Source organism: Myotis brandtii, unplaced genomic scaffold (assembly GCF_000412655.1).
Source record: "Myotis brandtii unplaced genomic scaffold, ASM41265v1 scaffold82, whole genome shotgun sequence".
NCBI classification, from domain to species: domain Eukaryota; kingdom Metazoa; phylum Chordata; class Mammalia; order Chiroptera; family Vespertilionidae; genus Myotis; species Myotis brandtii.
The window spans coordinates 6,890,370-6,909,941 of NW_005371324.1; the positions used below are offsets into that span (position 1 = coordinate 6,890,370).

Below are 19,572 nucleotides of genomic sequence, written 5' to 3' on the forward strand. Positions count from 1 at the left end.
CAGATAGGTTAAGGACTCAAACACAAAAGGTTAAATGTTATTAACTTTATAAATATTGAGAATATAGAGTAAAAGATGAGAGGATGATCTACACTAAAATTAAGCTTTATTTTTTTTTCATAAAAAGAAAAAACAAACAAACCCATAATCCACAAACTGAGAGAAAATACCTGCAATACATGTAGCCAACAAAGTATTAATAGGAAGAATATATAGTGAGCTCCAATGAATTAAAAGACCAAAGATAAATAATATATGGGTAAAAGATTTGTGAAAAGGCCTTTCACAGAAAGGAAACACAAACACTCAATAAACATAAGATATTCTAAATTTTTTCAATGATCAGAAAAATACAAATTAATAACAAAAAATAATCACTGATATCCAGCAAACTAAAAAAAAATGCTTAAATTTTATTATTACAATTTGTCTGGATTTCTCTCTCCCCCCCCCCCAATTTGGTAATAATGTATATTGCACTCTCTATGTAGTCTCAATTTTTAGTCCTCTGGTATCAGGGTTCTCGCCTGTGAGTCTTCCATTGATTATTCAGGAAGTTTTTCTGTATTTTAGTTGTAATTCCGGTTTGTTCCTGGGAGCATATCCATGAAGCATCCACTTACTCTGCCACCATTTTTAATCTCCAGAATTTCTTTTCTTATTCTAAACAAGTATACACTTCCATTCCTAATTTGTGCTATTTTAAAAAATTAAGATTCTTAAAATATAAAAACTTTAGATATACAAAATCTGGATCAATTTCTTCCCCTAAGTGTATACTCAAGAGAAATTTGTGTCTTGGCTGGTGTGGCTCAGTTGGTTGAGTGATGTCCAGTACACCAAGTCACCAGTTCAACTCCAAGTCAGGGCATACGCCTGAGTTGCAGTATAGTGCAAGGCATGCAGGGACAGCTGACTTTCAGATTGATGCTGCTTTCTCTCTCCCTCTCCCTTCCTCTCTCTCTAAAATCAATAAAAACATTTTTTTAAAAAAAGAGAAACTTGTGCACATGAAGAACAAAAGACTTGTATGAGAATGATCATAGCAATACTATATGTAATACAGTGGGGCCTTCACTTACGAGTGTCCCGACTAACGAGTTTTTTGAGATATGAGCCGTCTCTCGGCCGATTTTTTGCTTTGAGTTGCGAGCTAAAATTCGGGTTATGAGCCAGCTTCAGATACCCCACTGCTAGTTGGCACAGCGAACGTCACAGTGAATGCCACAACATCAGCCCAGCACCACGTGTCTCATTCGTTCACTTTAAGATTTGACATACGAGTAATTTGAGTTACAAGCTCCATCACGGAACAAATTAAACTCGTAAGTCAAGGCCCCACTGTATCAGATAAAAAAATGCAAACATCTACAGACAGAAGAATGGGTAAAAGTAATGATATATTCACACAATTGAATGTAATATGAGTTATAATGAATAAACTTCAGCTACACATGGATAAATTATAATACTTCTTAAACTAAGTAAGTGAGTTGGAGAAATATAGCACAATTATATTTATGAAAACTTCAAAACCAGGGAAAGCTGAAGATAACCTTTATATATAGGTGGTAAAACTATAAAGAATAGCAAAATAAAGGTGAACACAAAATATAGAATTGTCTTTACCCTGGTGGTACAGGTAGGAAGGAATAGCACATGAGGGAGAGCAAATGGGTGATGGCAAAGGTAATTTTTAATACTTAATTTCTGAAGCTGGATGGCGGCTATCATTTTGGCTTTATTAATGGCCTTTAAACCAGTCATAGTATTTATAATGAAAATTCCTAAGAATTCTAAAGCAGACCGCTAAAATTCAGTAACCTCATTCATTAAGGAGAGTGGCTGGCAAAATAACTTTTTCTGGTTTCATGCATTTTCCTTGGTGATGATGAGACAATTATATTAATACTAGAGGTGGCACATGAAATTTGTTCATGGGTACGGTCCCTAGGCCTGGCCTGTGATCAGGGCCATCTTCCTCAGCTGTCCGCAGCCAGTCCTGCCCCCCGTCACCACCACCCCCAGTTCCCAGTTCACCATCGGGTGATCAGAGCCTGCTGGCTGGAGAAAGAACCGAGAGGTCGGCCATTCTGCCCACTTGCTGACCCCGCCCCCACTGCGAGGTGCTCTCTGTGTGTGGGGTGACTGGTGGGGTGGGGGCCTTGGCCTGGTACAACCTGCGTCCCCCACCACCCACCCCTGGTTCCCCATTTGCCATTGGGGAAAGGTACCAAGAGGTGGTCAGTGCACCTCATAGTGACTGGTCGAGCGGTCATTCTGGTCATTCCACTGTTAGGGTCAATTTGCATATTACCCTTTTATTATATAGGATTAAGATTGTCAAGTCTTGGAAGTTGAGATGTGAAAGGTGATGCACTTACTAGTACTTTCTTTGTTAGCTTGAAGTTACTTAACACTTCTGTCTGTTTCTCAAAATGTTTGCTATTATTTAGATACTAGAGGCCCGATGCATAAAATTCTTGCTAGGAGCTCGGCCCCCGCCGCCATGGCAGCGGCCTCAGCCCCCGCTGGCGTGGCTTCATCTGGAAGGTCATCCAGAAGGATGTCTGGTCTAATTAGCATATTGCGCTCTTATTATTATAGATCATTGACTTCCTGATACCCAAATCTATTCTTCTATCTCTGCTTAAGATAGAAAACATGGGGGCACAAATAAAGGACAACACTGGCCTAGAAGATGTCATTATCATTGTATCCACAACCTGCTACAGCTTTCTGGAGTGGAAGCATGCTCACAGAGCAAGAGACCAATCTCTCAGGACCCTGCCACCTTTGTCAAAAGTCTAGAATAGCCAAGAGGAAAGCATGAGATCCAAGAGAGACTTCTATGCTGGGGCTCAATGTAGAGAAACTGGTGTCCTTATCTTTTCTTTAGGTTCAATATACAAAAAGTAAGCTTTCTTTCAGAAGCCTAATTTCTGATGCTTAATTTAATAATAGGTGAATTAGGGACAAGTGGCCCAGGATGCATATAAATTATTGAAGCAAACTCATATAATCCATTCTGCAAAAAGTCTTCCAGGGATATTCTAGAATGAATCAGACCCAGATGTGTTTATCCTGCCCACAATCAGAACCCTGAAGATCATTCCAGAATCAAATTTTGAAGAAGTGGTCTTGAGTGTCTGCCATGCTTTTCTCTCAAATGATATTATTGGGATATTTTAGCTTCTTGAAAACACAAAATAGCCTTCCTCCCCCATCCCACTTATCTTAACTATCTCTATACCTTTCAGTAACTGAATTAATATCTCTGGAAACACCTCCCCCCCACATATATTGAATGAAGCAGCTGAACTCTGATTCTCTATTTTTTCAGTTAAAGAGCAATCCTCCCTCTGATTTTGAAGGAAGTTAACATAGAATTTAATGTTGCTCTTGCTTTATTAGCAGACTTGTTTTTAACACAGTATATTCCTTGTATGATAGAGTATTTGAAAGATATATCATTTGTTTTCTGTCTAAGACCTTTGCTAACATTAGCTCAAACTACTTTTATTTTGCCCTTGAGATAGATTCACGTAAATAATATTTTCCTTGCTAACCTCAACAGCCTGACACAGTATATTACTTTTTGAGTCACTGTCCTCCTTTTCATTTCCAATATTTTCTTAGCCATAACTTTAAGAAAAGGCTTTTTGTAAAGCCACATTGAATACTGCTATCTCTTTATTTTCTTTTCCTTAAAAATTGTAAAGTATTGTTGTTCAATTATGAGGCTCTTATTCTCTGCCCCAGGGTCTTGACTCCCATATCTATTCATTTCTTTTTCCCCTCTCTCAATTTCAGATTCTCTTTATTTTGCGGTGTGGGTGTTCGGTTTAAAGTTCATGTGGTTAATTTCTCTTTACCTAGTTCTGATAGTGAAAGCCCTGATTTTTTTCCTTACCAGTTGGCTATAAAATGATCAGCAGTACTGCCAGGCCAAATGACTCTCAGAGAAAGAAGTATAAGGGACACCAAATGGATGGCCCCACTTGTTTGTTAGAAAATAAAAATGTCAGTGTTCATGAGTGCCTTTTCTTTTAGCACTAGAATTATATTTTTCTTAATATTAAAAAGTAATAGAAATTAAATTTTATGAAAAAAATTTAAGTGCAAATTCTTTGAAAATCAAATTATTCATCTCCTGGAAGACTACAGTATAAGGCCAACACATGCAAGATATTGATAAGTTCTTATAACATGGATTAACTCTCTTCTAACTTCAATGCACATAGATTAAGAGAATATTGTGAGTATAACTCACCATGGGTTAAAATTAATTAGATGATTATATGACAGAAAGAAATCCAATCTCCTAGAAATCTGAAAAAAAAAATTAGCAGTAGCAGCAACAATTAATTGCAATGATAAAACAATAATAATGGTTAATATCATTCCTTGCTATGTGCTTAGAACAACACTTGAGCACAGTTTTACTTATTCCTCACAAAAACACCCACCACAAAACCTAAGGATATATGTGGTGTCCTTATGTACTTAGTACAGATGAAAAAAAAAACTGGAGGGATATTGTACACTTTTCAAAATCACATAGGCAATTAGTGATAAAGATAGAGTTTTATCCAAATTCTTGCCCTAGAAAACAAACATTTAATCCTCTGTCTGTTCAAAGGCTGTATCTTGAAAAGCAATGGCAGAAAATGCATAGGAATAAAAAGTTTTAAAAAGACATGAATCTATACAAACAATAAGCAAAACGTAGAAAAGTTGGTTATTGTTTTTATTTTTTCACAACCCTGGAGAATGACACTTATGAATAGATTTTACCTGAGGTTGAAAGGGGGTGTACATTAAAGATATGAAGTTTAATGATATATGAGAGCCTTGATTAAATGGAACTCTTTAATACCATTGATCAACTAAATATGCAAGAGAATTTTCACAGCGAATTTTCTTGGTACCTCTTTCATGCATTCTTTCTATGGTCTACAGAAAATCTTGGCTAAATTTGCACTTAATGAATTTCTTATTTCTAAGGTCTTTAATTCCCACTCTTGCCATAAGACACACTTTTCTCCTCAGTGTCCCAATCCAATTTAGTTTCTATTCTGATTCTGTAGCCTAAAATAGATGGCAAAGGGAACATTAAAGTAGTAAATAGATGAATCCATTGGAACAGGAATAAAGAAAATGGTGACAATGGGATCTCAATCAGAGCAAAATGTGAAGGAAAAACTAACAAATCTGGTATTTTAAAAGCAAAAAATGAGGAAGCAAAACATTAAACAAAAAAGAGATGAAAACAATTTTGGAAACCCCAAGTAATTTTTTTTAATGACACACAACCAGGAAATGAGTTAAGTCTTTGTAGTATGAGGCTTAGAGATTCTAGATTAAAAAGTACCTGAGAGCCAGGCTGGTGTTGCTCAGTGGTTGCTCAGATGTCAGGGTTGATTCCTGCTTGGGGCACATGCCTGTGTTGTGGGCTCGATCTCCAGTAGGGGGCGTGCAGGAGGCTGCCTAGCAATGTTTCTCTCCTATTGATGTTTCTATCTATCCCTCTCACTTCCTCTCTCTCTAAAATTAATTAAAGTATATTTTTTTAAAGGTACCTGAGGAATGAGATAGAGAGAAAGGACAATTGACCTGATTCTTTTTTAAATTGAGGTGCGTCTGCTATCAAGGCAGGAGAGATGACACACTCTCTATAACATAAAAGTATGAGTTCAGCCCAGTAGGACCAGATGGAGGTAGTCAGCCCATTAATTGAATTTGGGGAACAACAACATAGGAGAGAGAATAAAAATTGTAGTCCTGAAAAAACTACAGCATATCCACATCCAGTATATAAGTGGAGTCTTCTTAGTATTCACAAACAGAAATGTTATCCTAAAGTTAATTATATAATATATGTAAAACCCATTTCTTATGTGAGCCAGCAGTCACCCTTAAGTAACTTTGGGATATGAACATCTAACACCATGTATGTTGTGTAGGATTCTGACCACTGAGAGAGAGTGGTTGTTGGATAGAAGGTGTGGTAGACTGAAGAGAAATTGGCTAAAATATTGACAATGGGATCAGAGTCTGAGACAGAGTTAACTAATCTGGGTTCATATTCTACTCACTCATTTCTTCTAACATAAGTTTAGTTGTTTCTAAATACAGCCACTTGATGTAGCGATTAAACACACAGTTTTTAATTACTGGAATTTGGAGATATTTAGAATATCTATATTTAGAATAAACAACTATATTTAGAAGAAAGCTGTCTATTAGGTGTATATTAGAATAATAATCCTCATACAAAGACATTTATTGGAAAACAATTTGAGAGAAGTAATTGATGTTTCTTTGCCTCCTTCACCCCCTTTTCCTCCTTTTTTGTCATCAAATACTTAAAATTGATTTAAAACTAATATTTATTATTTTATTTCTCCAACTACGAAACTATTCTAAAATAAGATTTGAGGAATATTTTAGAAAATGAAAGATAAATATTTACATAAAGTTACAATTCTGGAAAATACACAATTATTTGTCATTAAAATATTCGTTTATACTTAAAGTTCTCATCTATACTTAGAAGAAGGATCTTAAACTTTACATAAATAGGAGAGTTGTAATTAAAGCTTGAAGAAATGTGTTACTGTTAATTGAATTCTTGCTACAGTTACCTTTGCAAACCAATGTTAATGAAACTCCAGTTCAAAGTGGATGGGCTTGGGGAATTGAGCTAGCTATGTATTTCCTTACCTGAGATGTCATGAAAATCTTCTGAATAAAATCAAGAGCCCAATGAAGAGGGTTCTCATTTGTAGCTATTGGTCAAATTGACACAAACTGCTAGGGTTTCTAAGCAAAACAAATCAGAGGTTCAAAGGCCATTGAACAAGGTCAGTGAGTGAGAAAGGGAACTACTTCTTTGCCTTTGAGAGCCCTGCACCTGTGGAGCTGAGTAGGCGGTGCTCCTACGGCAGCGAGGTTCTGCCCCGCCCCTCGACCAGCTCACAGTCCCTTCCCCCACTGGCGGAACCTCGCAGTTTGGTCTCTCTCCGTATTACCAAGCTATAAATTGCCCTAGAGCTTAGAGACAATCAGGTCAGCACAGCTCTCACAAGGGAAAAGCTTCTTACTTCCCAGCAGAATCGTTCAGGGGGAAAGAGAGGAAGGAGGGAGGGAACCCACGCTTTAGTCATCACCGTGCTGGCAATGGATGGAGAGAGATGGGGCGGAGGGAGGAGGAGGCTGGCAGAAACTGCATCCCCAACAATGTCGCACTTGACCCAAGTCTACAAACTTATTGGCCACCGCAGCGGAAACTCCCAGCGCGCTCCCCACCGCCGGGTAGCTTAGATGCGCTACTGGGTGGAGTCGCGCTCCCGGGCCCCACCTATGGGACACAGCTCCCCTGCGTCTCCCTGGTCCACAGCACCCCCTGCACAAAAAGTCTCTAGGCATCTAACAAGGCTCAGCTTAATCTACACTTGCTTCCACCCCCGAATCCCGTTAGAATTATGTTATTAACCTTCGAAGGCCACCTCCTGTGGCTCCGTGTGCGGACACCCGTGCGGAATCCTTCCATATCCCCGCCCCGCCCTGCTCTGCTTTCACAACTCTGTCGGGTCAAAAGGCCAAAGACAAACTTCTGCCTCTTTTCCTGACCTCACCTTTTCAAAAAAAACCCACAGCCTGGGAACCCACACACATCGGGACTCCTAGGGCGCTGTTCCCGTCTGGGCATGCTCAGTATCAGGGCAGGTTTTGATTGAAAGTAAAGAAAAAAGAAAAGAAAGAAAAATAGCTTTGTATGATGCCGTCTCCTCCCGTGCTTCGGGCTGGCTGAACAGGTTGTGGGGCATCCCTGTGGGTACCCAAAGGGCTTATCGGGTGCCCTTGACAGCGTCTCCTTGGGATCTCTCCCCCTCCCAGGGACCCCCCTCCCCCAACCCTCCTCCACCCCCCTCTTCAGGTCCCTGTCCGCTGTGGGGATGGAGAGACACTAACAGAACTGGGATGGGCGATGTTGGCTGAGGGATCCACCTATTATTAGTGCGCCCGGATTGGCTCCTTGGCGCAGCGTACCGAGGTGGAGCCAATCAGGTGGCCGGGGCTGGGAGATGATGGGCGGCCGCCTCCTCACTGGAGGGATTCCTGGAGAAGCTGCAGTGTGGGGATGCTCCAGACCGAGTCCTGCCCCCAGTGTCTTTCCACCTCCTCCTTCTGCTGCGGCGGCAGCAGTACTTAGCGGCCGCAACTTGAGGCTGCAGCCGGACCAGCCCCCCCAGGGTGGTGCCCAGCCGAGAGGGGGGCGAAGTGCCCCAAAGGGGTGTGTGTAGGGTGGGGGCGGCCAGCTGGGACCAGCTGGTGGCCCTGGAAAACCTCCCACACACCCACACCCACACACCCCTTTTGTGTTGCAGGCTGCCCCTCCAAGCACAGAGGCAGCGAGAGGACGTGTGCGCCTTCGAGGCGGTCCACCCGGGGAGAGCAGTGGGGACGAAAACCCGCACCACCTCCTGGTCTTCCCTGCAGGTAAGGCGGCGGGACCGGCGGTGCGGCCACCCTGGTGGTGCCTGTTCGCTCGAATCCCTCTGCAAGATTTTGTTCTCGGTACCTTTGGGTTTTGGTGGTGGGCGAGGAGACCTGCGGAGGGAGCCCGGGGTGGCCTATTGTGAGGAATCGGAGACCACATGTGCATCTCCTGGCAAAGCACTTTGCCCAGCGCCCCTGATTTAGAGGCTGGAGTTGATATTGGGCACCCCCCATCTTCCTGCTCCGTCTCTCCCGCTTCATCCCCCGCCCCAATCTCCATCTCTCACCTCCACCCGCCCCCTTTTCCGTCCCCTTTTCATCTTCACCCTCCTGCCATCCTAAGCACGCACAGGGTTTCTTTCTCCTCCTGGAGAGGACTGCCTGTTCTCCGAGGAAAGAAGGGGATAGTGAAGAAAGGAGAAAGATTTCTTTCTGCGGGGGCAGAGGGGCCAGAGAGAATGCGAGCTCCGAGAGAATGAGAGTGCAGAAAGCAATTAAACTGAACAGAGCGAGTAGACCAGCCATCCTGCCCGGCTGTCAGAGAGGGGAAGCATCAAGTTTGACTCGACCTCCTATTTGCAAGAGGCTATGTCTCTCACTTGATTCGTTCGAACGGATCAAAAATAAACCGCCGATCCAACCCACATCCAACTGCTTAATTGCTGTTGTTTTTAAGTGCCAACCAGCTGACTTTTCCTGTTTTCATCTGTCCAGTGGGGCTATTTGGTATTTGCCCATCAGTGGTAATGTCTGAACTTTGAAGTGTTTCTTGCATAGAGAGAGAGAAAAAATTAAAAACATATTATTACTTCCCTGAGGTTCTCTGGTATGGCCTTTATGTTGGAAGGCAAAAAAAAAAATGTGAAGTTACAAACATTCGTAGGTGACACCAGTATTACCAGGAGGCTTGGGTTTCTACTTTGAGAAAGCTGATCTCGTTAGCTTTGCATGCATGTTGATTTTCACTTTCTTGAATATTAGTTAACCCTTTGGGGAAATAAAGCAACCATTTAACTTTTCTGTTACAGCTAATTTGTGTATGAATTGCCATTTCATTCTACCTTTCTACTATCTGCATTCTATTGCCCGGCTATCAAATTCATGCACGGCCTTATTTCCTTATAACAATAATATTTAATAGATGTAAACATGATGTTTATACAATTTCATTGCTCCAGTTAGAAGGCATATGGAAGCTCAGTTGGCCAAGAATCCTCTTGTACTGGAACAAAGTTTAGAAAGTAATGGTAGAAAGATAACCTCAAATTAAAAAAAAAAATCTTAAGGGGGAAATGTTTTTGTTCTCAGGGAAGAGAAAGAGGCAAAACCACTATGTGCCCTAACTGCCTGCATAATAGGTCAAGTGAAAGGTACTTGTTGAACAGACCTTGACGGCAGCTTCGGCAATTTCTAATGCCATCAGCAATGTTTCCTGTTATGCATCCTAGACAGCTAACTGATGACTGTCAGATGGGAGAAAGTAGAGAGAAGTGTCTAGTTGGATGCAGTGGGAAATCGTTCCAAGTGGGTCCTACATGAGTGCAGAGCAGCCAGCCGATGCTAGCGTCCAGATAAACCCTTTCCTTTGATTTATCAGGGGAAATGCCGAGTCTTAGGTTTATTTTGTGTGTGTACATGTCACTTGGGATGAGAAAAGGGAATCATCTTTCTGAACTCTGCCTGATCTTCCACACTAATCTATGCACCACAGGAAGTATTTTTTCACCACATATCTTAGTGTATAAGTTTATACACCAACTTAGATAAGCGCTGGTTCCATTTAACATCAGTGTAATGAATATTATTGTCTAAACATTTTCCATTTGAGGCATTTATCTCTGCTATCTAAGTGGAATTACCTAGAGTCACAAAAACAAGATCTTCTTTCCAGGGCTTTGACACTTAACTGGCTTTTTTCCCTTTGTAATGTAGTGTTTTTGTTGAAAGCTGACTAAATTTTGGAGGTGCCACCTCTTGGTTACAAGGACAAAAGGACAATCGCTTAATTGCCTCATGTGTATACAACTGAATTAACAAGTTTAGACATGAAAGGATGTATAAAAAGGAAATCAACTATGTTCCATGTGAGCAAAAGAAGATCTTGTTTGCTTATTTTTCCACTGTCTTAGGAAAGGTAAAAGTTTAGGCTTCCTGGTTTGTGACAAAGTTTTTTTCATGTCTCTCTACAAATGTTAATTATAGCAATGCCATGTAAAAGAGATGTATCTGAGTGGTTAGTTTTTCACATACTTCTAAAATTAAGTCTTTATGGATACTGGAAGTCAGAACTAATTCCAATATGTAGTGAGTGGATTGAGAAGAGATTTAAATTATAATCTGTCATCCCACCAAATGTTCTAATGTAACAATTTCATACAACCTTCATCCTTTCTCTGTTTAAGAGAATATTTTATAAATATCATTAATATTTCTGAACAAATATTGTAATGAGATATTTTAAGATATTTTTATAAAAAATATTGCTAATGTACAGGGGAAATTTTAAAATACTAATTCCAGAAAATGCCACACAATGGAGCGTTGTTCCAGACTAGTTTTGAGCTTCATTTCATAGTGAAGAATATTAGTTATTCTCTGTGGTCAAATTATCAGATAGTTTTAATCAAGAAATATTAAAATGAATAACATGGTGTTTACATTATTAGGTATGCATTTGAGAGGGTGCTAACTAAAATTACAACATAGTAGCTTGTCTTAATTATATTTGCAAAATGAACTGGAAGATGAATAGATGCAGAATGTATTAAAAATGTAATTTGAACTTCCTGTTAGCCTAATGACACTATGCATATAATATCAATTCATCTCTTTTGAGGTCAGTATATTAAATCAATTTAGAGTGAATTCCCCACACAGGTTTGTGGAGCCATCTGATCCTAAAGAACGTACACTTAAGACAGACATTTTTATGAGCCTGCAATACTTATAGCTTGTATGATTTCCAGTTTATGGAACAACCAGTAAGAGATAGCATTAATTCCAAATCGGAACATAATCTTTCTTTTCCTAATGGTAGTGATGAAATAATTTGGGGGTAGGAAAGCAAAAATAGAACAGTTTGATTACATAAGGGAGCAAATTTGGTCCAATGTTACAGAAAACCAAAGTTAGACTTTCTGTTATAATGGTAGTGTGGGTCTTGCAAATATTTTGCTAAACAAGTAATGGTTTTTAAAACTAAATATCTAATCCATCTGTGATTTTAAAAAGTTTTTAACTGATTTGGTTGCCATAAATGCATCTGTATCAAAAGTTTAAGATGTAAGAGATGCTTTCTAGCTGAATTTGCTTTCCATGGGAATTCACCAAAGCTATTTAAACAGGGATTGAGTATGTGGCAGTCTAAATAAATAAATTTGTTTTTCAACTAGCATTTAAAGATATACAGGATGGGCAAAAGTAGGTTTGCAGTTGTTCTTATGGAAAATAATACAATGATTAATAAATAATATATGAATGAGCTCTGTGTTCCATGCACTTACAACTATAAACCTACATTTACCACACCGTGTGTGTGTGTGTGTGTGTGTGCGTGTATATATATATATATATATATATATATATATAAATGAATAAATACATATAAATTTTTAAAAAATTTCTAAAAGGATTATAAACTAATGGACAATATTATATAATCTGCTGACACTAACGGGTACTCCTGTAACCGTTCAAAGGAAGATGACAGTCTCTTAGCTTTTAATAGTTCTTTGGTTGAAAGGCTAGGGATACCCAGAAGAAAAACTGAACGGGGTATGGTTTTTTCCCTTTAAACAGCCCTTCTATGGGTTTGGGAACAAGTGATTTTTATTTGAATCATGGATTAGGAAAAAAAACTCCTAGTAACAGAAAATGCACTTCTATGTAAAAGTAACAAATAAGATGAAATCATATTTTTATATGACTTGGACATAATGGGGTGGTAAAGTTCCTGTCTTTCTAAGGCTTTTATCAGGTGTTTCTTTCCATGTTTGCATAAAGGTAAACTTGTTCTTATTCTTTTACATAATTGAATGATATGATTATTACTGCTTTTTCAAGGTAAGGGGGTGTGGATTGGTATCTTTAATAATTCCTCTAGGAATGATTAACATTTTTTTCATAATATTATGGTAAACTTTATTCACACCTCTTCACTAAGTGTGGCCATTTTTTAAAAGCAGGAATTTAACCTTTCTAATTTGAAGAAAACATGTTTTCCTTCAGCTTAGCTGTCATTTTAAGAGAGTTCTTGAAGAGCTACCTTTATATTGGCTATAAGATAAACTGTGGTAGCAGGGCATGTGAACATCACTCTACTCTTATATGATAGTAATAGAAAAATAAACTTATTTTAAAATATATTGATAATATGTTCACACTATCTATTGCAAGTATGACAAAATGCTGTCCTTTCTTGTATATATGAATAAAAATTTGACCTTTGCTGTTGAGAAATACTGCTATGTTGTAGAAAGAGTAAGCAACCAGAGATGCAATTTTGGTTGTTTTAAATATAATTTTAAACATCCTATTCCAAAGAAACTTCCTTTTAAAATATTTATTTCCCTAATTTACAAATAATATTTAAGAGAGTTCTAAAACAAATTAAAACTTAATTTAGAATACAATAGTACATCCATGATAGTGTTAGAAATAACTTTCTGCCACATCTTTGAAAAATATAAAGCAGATTTTAAAAATTTTTCTGTAATTTTTATAATTTTAATAATTAGTTAAACCATAAGTTCTAATTGTTTAGAACTAGTTCTGATTCTCTTTGGGTTTGTTTCATCTCCACAAGTACACTCAATGCTTGGAAGGGACGTGGCATTTTGGTTTTCAGAATTTGCCAGTAATGCAGATGAGGGGAGTTCAAAGGTCATCTTTTTTGGTTACTGCTATTGTGGAAATACAAAGGAAAAATACTGGTCATTCCTACACTGGTCTCACATATAGTATGTTGAACATAGGAAGTCATTTTGCTAAAGGGGTGTTCTGAAAAATTGTAATTAAAATGTAGATAATAAATACTTCTATTTCTTAGTCATTTGTACAAAATGAAAGCTGAAAAATTTCCATGTAGAATGAGAATGTTTTCTTTTAGCTAGTATAAAAATCTGGTGAAACTATTCGGTTAAGATATAATTTCCTAAATTTTCCTGACATCCCTGTCAGATAACATTTTATTATAAATACTAGATTACAACCCTGCTACAGCAACCCCAAATACTGTGCCTGAGACAGTTAGCTAAGTGCCTCAGTCAGGAGCTAATTTTTGATTGAAATATCCAATTAATCAAATCTAGGTGTGGTACTGAAATTTGGTCTTACCTTATCCAAGTGAACCCATTTCTCTGTTTGGGAAATGTAGCTTTGCTTAATTCTAATGTGCTTAGAGTTCATATAATTAACTATTATTTTTGCCAAAGGATATTATATAAGTAAAAGGACTTGTGTGTTGTTTTCTGCAATAGATAAATGTTTTCTTTTTATTTCTAAATAATACAAAGATAATCAAAGATAAAATGCACATAGGCACTTAAACACAAATCAGAAGATTATTTAAGAACTAGAGGCCCGGTGCACAAAATTCATGCAAAGAGCTCAGCCCTTTGCCGCTGCAATGGCTGCCTCTGCCTTGGCCCCCGCCTGCGATGGTGGCCACCTCTGCCTCGGCCCCCGCCACCATTGCTTAGTCTGGAAGGTTGTCTGGAAGGACATCTGGAACAACCTACAGTCTAATTAGCATATTATTCTTTTATTATTAAAGATGCAAAACATTCTTAAACTGCAATTGGTTAAATGAGATGTACTATCTCTTGTCCTCTTCTCACACTCTCCCAGATTTCAACCATCTTTCAGTCACATGGCAATAGAGGGCAAATCAGGCAAACCCACCTCACACCTCTGGTGAGAGTTGCCTGGGTGTGCCTCCTGGGGTCAGTGCCTGTTTTTACCCGACGCCCCGTTTCCTTCCTGTGCCCAGTCTCCTTGCTTGTCACCCTAGGCCTCGCTCCAGCCTGGAAGCAGGTGATTGGATTTACTAATTGCTGCAGTTGAGACTCATTGGCATGTCTTCATTATCAAGAAGGCAAAAAGCACATGAAAATACTAAGACAAAACGTACACAGCTACACCAAACTTAGTAGTCATACTTAGAAAATGGGATGTTAAATGTTACATAAATTTTAGGATAATTGATAAAATAGCTTTTCTTTCATGAAATTTCTTTTGATTACTCACAAGTGATCCAGGAAAAGGTGAGGTTGTTAGTCATGAATCAGTATAACTGCTTTTTTAAACTAATTTACACCAGTTGATAAAACTCAAATAATTGTTAAAGAGAATTTCAGATCCTTGGATTGGCTTTAATACTCCCCAAACCCACTTGTCTTGTTATGAAGACCCTTAAATATTCACATCCTCATCCTCATCATCACACATCATTGACCACGGATTTGTTTTTCTATGGAATCTGTGGTATCACTGTGAAACCATAAGGTTGGTTTTAGGATGGATTACAACAATCTATTTTCAAATATAATTTTATGTGAGAGTTGCTGTAAGTATAAGCAATGTAGCATCAGAGCAGCAGGCTACACTCACTAAAATGTCAATTTAGAATCGTTTGCTCTTTCTTGAGAAGGAAAAAAAGCCAATTGAGGGTATTTATTTCCTCATGATGTCCTGCACTACAGTATTGTATGCAATAAAACCAGTGGATAGGCCTGTGTTCACCACCTATGAAAATGCTTACTTTATGAGGGAAAAAAAAAAATCAACACATGTTTTTTAGACAAATGACTCAATGGCTTTTGAAATAGGAACAGTGGTTTAACAGGTTACTAAGGCCTCACTGAGCTCTTCTAGCACTCATCCTTTGACTTAGCAAGATTATTAAGAAGAAAAGTTGACACAATTTCTCAGGAAAAAGACAAGGTACCAAAGCATTGAATCTGTTTCTGACTTGGAATGTCTGCCAGATCCTGGTTTACAAGGCTGGCTTTCTGCCTAATTCACAGCATTTTCATCAGATTTGAGGAATGAAGAAAGTGTGAACCATTGGGCATTAGAGACTATTTCTAGAGCACCAGAATCTCTTCTATAAATAGAATAACATCACCAATATAAGGCCACAGATTTTATATTTAAATATATATAAACCAGACCAATGTATGCCTCAAAGTGCTTGAGTTTTACCTATCTGCACTTAGGAAATTCTTATGTTATAAGCTTAGATAATAACATAATGTTACAAATAACCTATCTCTTTTTAGTGTTTTATTAAATTATAATGTTAAATTTAAAAAGCCAAGCAATCACCTAGAGATAACACCTTGAGTTTAATAATTCAAGGAAGTGACATTTCAACAAAAAGACATATTCTCCTAAATTAACCAAAACTGCCCTGCTTTTGAATTGTGGGGGAAAAGAACAAAAAGTACTTGATATACAAGTTTTCCATTTTTTTGCAAGGGAATCATAGATACTTTCTGAATCACTCGTAGACACCACAAAATGAATATTGATGATAGGAGAGAGCCAACTTCTCCAGGAAAAAGTGGAAGAGACAAGTTCTGTTATGCCTTTAAGAATCTGTCTCATCATTTATATACTGAATAGATAGCAACAGTTTCATTTCTCTTGACTTCTGGACTTTTAGACCTGTATGCATTGAAGCATATTACTACTCACTGCCAGAGTAGATTTGTTCAGCTCTCCCGCTAAAAGGATAATATAGCAATTTTCATGCATTCCCTCTTTTCCTTTCTTATTTTCTTCCTCTCCTTATTCTTCCTGCCATTCTTTTTTTATATTTTAATGAATTATCTTCCTCTAATTACTAACTGAGAGCTTGGTACTCCAGGCTCCATACTAATGGGTTATTTTTTCTCCACAACCAAGAAATGTATTTCTTAGTTTTTATACATTTTAAGTTAGTTTTATGAAACACATGCATAGATAAGTAAGGGAGCAGGTTCTTAATTTGTTTATGTAACTGGTACACTTAAAGGGAATGTGCCATAATTTGAATGTTTTTTGTTTTTTAAATAGATTTTTATTGATTTCAAAGAGAGGAAGGGACAGGGAGGGAGAGAGAGAGAGAAACATCAATGATGAGAGAAAATCATTGATCCATCTGCTTCCTGCAAGCCCCCTACTGGGGATCAAGCATAAAACCCAGGCCTGTGCCCTGACCAGGAACCAAACCATGACCTCTTGGTTCATGAGTCCATGCTCAACCATTAAGACACACCAGCCAGGCTGGTGTTTTTAAATTCTTAAGTATAAAGACTGGCCTACTGGTCATTTCTAGAACAAAATTGATTGCAGAGAGATAATACAACAATATTTAAAAGTACAGATAGCCCTGGCCAGTTTGCTTAGTGGTTAGAGTGTTGACCTATGAACCAAGGGTTCTAAGGTTTGATTCCAGGTCAAGGGCTTGTACCTCCATTGCACATTCCCCAGCCCCAGCAGGTACGGGAGGCAAACAGTTGATGTGACTCTCTCACATGGATCTCTCTCTCTCTCTCTCTCTCTCTCTCTCTCTCTCCCTCTTTCTTTCTCTCTCCCCCTCTTTTTCTCCCTCCTCCTCTCTCCCTTCCACTCTTTTCTCCCTTCCACTCTCTCTAAAAATCAATAGAAAAATATCCTTGGATGAGGATTTAAAAAAAAAAGTAAAAATAAGTGACATGTACTACTAGGTGTTGCAGTGTACCCCGCGAATCACACAAGGATGCCTCAAGAAGTCAAATTAAGGAGCCACATTTATTTCAGAGCTGGCGGCTACAAGGGGGCAAATGTTCTCCAAATCTCGAAGCCCTGACTGGCCATAACATCAGGCTTATAAAGGCAAATATCACAAAGGTATTGATTACATCTCTAGGTTTGGAATGAGGAACCTGGTTTACAAAAGCAGTTTGTTACAGAAGCTAAAATTGAGCAAGTTAGTTATCTATGAAGATTAATTATAGTTTCAGGTCTTGGGACCACTCAGTCAACGGAAACACATTATCTGGAGCCACTGAGGCAATTTAAAGTAATTGTGTTGTCTTGGTCTCTAGGTGCAGAGGAATGTGTTTTGAAAGACCAGTAAGACCACAATCAATGGGGTATTCAATCCACAATCAATGGAGTATTCAAACCAATGGGATAACTTATATAAGTTAAGAAAATCAAAATAACTTTTCTATTATTTTAGCAAGCAAATAATTACAGAAGCCAGAACAGCAGGATTAAAATATTAAACAGTAATTTTTACCCGAGATGGTTGCTACCATGCTTCATAGGTAGCTTTTTTGTAATATATATTTTGTTATTTCAATGATAATTAAATAATTGTTCTCATGGCAGTTGTATAGCACTATATTTTTTAAAAATTAAATTGCCTTATTTGATTTTGATAATGAAGAGATTCTCCATTTTGCAGATAAAGGAGAGTGAGCAGTTAAGTGATCTGCCTGCAGTTACACATGTAGGAAGCCTTTTATAATTTTTACCTACAGAAGCATAGGGCCTCAGCATTTAGAAATGGGGACAAAAGTATGTCTTTTAATTCTCTCAAAATATAAAAACTAGTTTGCTATTTTTTACCAAAATGAAAATAAAATTCTAACATTATACTGAATGTTGAACTATATAGTCTTATTATTTTTGTTGAAAACATAAGATAATTTTAATAAACTGTCCTTACTTATATTACTCTGTGAATGAAATTACATTTGTATTTTAAAATTATTCCAGGAACAGTTATTTTTTAACTCAAAAAATTACAGGAACAGTTTTTAAATCTATAAAAGAAATCACTAAGCCTGAGTCACTAGGCTCGGTTGCCCTTCAATCATTGCTGTATAACTGTGATATTAAATGTCATTTCACTGTTTTTCTTATTTGTAAACTATGTAGCATTAAGCCACTTCCTTGAGTACCCAGAGATGTGGTTGGATGTGTGTAGCTTATCACAAACTCTCCAACCTCATCATGTCTCATTATTTTTCTCATTGGTACTCACACACATAATTTCTTACTGTTTTCTGAATCTAACATTAATGGAAGTTGTTGAATCTGTGGATGCTTTTTCTCTTTTATTCCAAGGTAGAAAGAAGTCGGCAGAGAATGTATCCAAGCTCCGATTATTATTCAGCCCTAATGTGTGAAATCTATCAATTGGCAATTCTTTGTGTTAAGACTCAAACACAATTGGGAGTGATTGTCAATTGCCATGCACATTGCAATGTGGATTAACATAATTGACTTTCTAGCTGAGCTGATATAAGGAAACAGGAGTTTTAATTGGGAAAGGGCTGTAGAAAGAACGCAAGATTAATTAGAGCATAGGATAGGTATTTATGGTGATTTTGGACAAACACAGGGTAATCATATTTTTGTATTCTAAACATATGTCAGCACCCTTCTGGGTGCTTTCCATGCTTCGTTCCATTAATATTCCCAATAACCTTATGAGATTGGTACTAATTTACCTCTAATTTTTAAATGAGAAAATCATAGGAAAGAAATAACTTGCCAGTGTCACACAGATATTATGTAGTTGGATATGGTTTCAACCCCAAACAGTCTATATTTATAAAGCCAATACCCAACCACAAGTAATCACATTAAGCTCCTCACTGACAGGAGAAGAGTACAGATGGTATCAAAGAGGTAGAGATGACCTACAGAGATAGGAGAGACATAGACAAATTTTATCCACTTTATAGCAATGTGATCAAAACATTAAACTTGGAATCTTCTAGACCTGAGTATAAATACCTACTCTGGCATGATAAGCTTCAATAAGAGAGTTCATACTAAAAGTTTCATTTTAGGAAGGGAAATATAGTAATTTTTGCAAATTGCTACTCTGTTATCAAATGGCAGATCTTACCATTCCCCCCGCCCCCCATTTTTTGTTTTGTTTGTTTGTTTGTTTGTTTGTTTTAGTCAGGAACTTTTTCATTTGTAAAAATGTCACCAAACTCAAAATGGTTTAAGGAAGAAAAGGGATTTTAGAGGTCAGGTTACCATAAAGTTCAGGAATATTCTTTATTTGGTCATAACTGG

General features: G+C 37.8%; 1 protein-coding gene across 4 annotated transcripts in view; it reads left to right on the plus strand.

Annotated features, from left to right (window-relative positions):
- Positions 1-8,071: 8,071 nt before the first annotated feature.
- The window catches only part of SYT1 (synaptotagmin I), a 547,809-nt gene continuing 536,308 nt past the window's right edge, over positions 8,072-19,572 (plus strand). For 2 of the 4 annotated variants that reach the window (XM_005884147.2, XM_014531664.1), the window contains exon 1: positions 8,072-8,505. The gene's annotated coding sequence lies outside the window, so the exon portion shown is untranslated. The remainder of the gene's footprint in view (positions 8,506-19,572) is intronic. The other 2 variants (XM_014531662.1, XM_005884148.2) reach the window with 1 other exon arrangement.